The sequence below is a fragment of the Chaetura pelagica genome, unplaced genomic scaffold (genome assembly GCF_000747805.2).
Source record: "Chaetura pelagica isolate M959 unplaced genomic scaffold, ChaPel_1.0 scaffold436, whole genome shotgun sequence".
Classification (NCBI taxonomy): Eukaryota; Metazoa; Chordata; class Aves; order Apodiformes; family Apodidae; genus Chaetura; species Chaetura pelagica.
In genome coordinates, this window is record NW_009953651.1 from 3452889 (window position 1) to 3454309 (window position 1421).

At 34.9% G+C, this 1421-nt stretch overlaps 1 protein-coding gene across 1 annotated transcript in view; it reads right to left on the minus strand.

The window, feature by feature from the left end:
* The window catches only part of LCOR (ligand dependent nuclear receptor corepressor), a 21584-nt gene that overhangs the window by 7673 nt on the left and 12490 nt on the right, over positions 1-1421 (minus strand). The window lies entirely within an intron of this gene.

Genomic DNA, 1421 nt, shown 5'->3' on the forward strand with positions numbered 1-1421 from the left:
TCCAAAAAAATTATTCAAATCTTTTTTTTTTTTTTTTTTTTTTTTCAAATACAGATATGTTTGACCAGACCTGAAGAGGTATTGGAATGGAAAGAAAAACTAGACTCCTAATGTACCTAGCAATGAAGCTTATTAAAAAAAAAATGAACAGGTTATTCAGTGGAAGAATTTATTAACTTACCTGCCACTACAGAAGGGGAAAACGGGGAATACAGTTGCAGCAGTCCCCTACAAATTTATCGGAAAATAAGCCCTACAGTTCTGATTTTTCAAAATAATTCACATGAAGCTCAAATGTAAGTAAGAAATGTGAAATGGAACAGGTAGGCATTCCAATGTATTTATATGAAATAGTGCACAAATGCAAAGGTATTTGGGGATGTGGACATAAAAATATATTGGCAACTATTTGAGACTAGTAGTAACTTGAGAAGTCAAAGCAGGTCTCTTAAGTCCTAAATCACAGAAGCCAAATTCTGCCACTTCATCTCAAACACTGCTTGTGTTCTCTGGCCAAATCAGATATATTTTTCTCAAAGAACAAAACCAAAAACCAACACAAAACCAAAACAACAACAAAAAAACCCCTGCAACTCCAGAAATAGCTCAAAAGGTTTGATTTTCTCTTTCTGAAAAAGCATTCAGAGCAAATTGTGCAGTAGAAGACCAACAAATATTTAAAAGCAGCTCTCAAAACACAACCATAGTAAAGCATTTACTTCCTCTTTAAAAAAAATTTGCCCAGGTTGAAAGATAATCTATTGAGATTGAACTATTAGAGGCATTAACAAAACGTTCTGTGGGACATTTCAGCATTAGATTTGCTTTTTACCACCATTTTTGAGAAAAAATGCATAAATCAAACCAACCAGCTTTAGAGTATCTGTAAAGGATGACTGACATGATGCTCTGAGCATGTAGCTGCCCCCAAATCAGACAGCAGCAGCATGCAGCTACTGTGTTTCTTAATGAAAAACCATATTGAACTTTAAAGATTTAATCAAGCCCAATTTTCATATTGTTAAGTACAGCTTTCTAAATAGAACTTTTACAGTCAACATGTGTATTCTTATTGGGGTACAGCAGCTTCTGAGACATGTAAATACTTAATAATTTTGTTGTAAATACAGGATATTTTTTTGTTGCTAAGGTCCCTAGAGTTTCAAGAAATCACCAAGAGATGATCCAAACTTAAATTTAGGTACATTTATAATCTCACTCTCTTCCCAAATGGCCCACAAGGACACTAGCCTGGAGGCTTTTTTTCTGCTATGGTGACATTTTTTCAGTTTTCTAAGCTCTCTACTATAACCTGCTGAAGCACATGCAAAAGGCTCTAGGAAAGCTAGAGGGACATAAAACTGATGGCATGATCACATTGATGCCAACAATTTGGCATGTGCTTGTAGTGTGTACAAGCG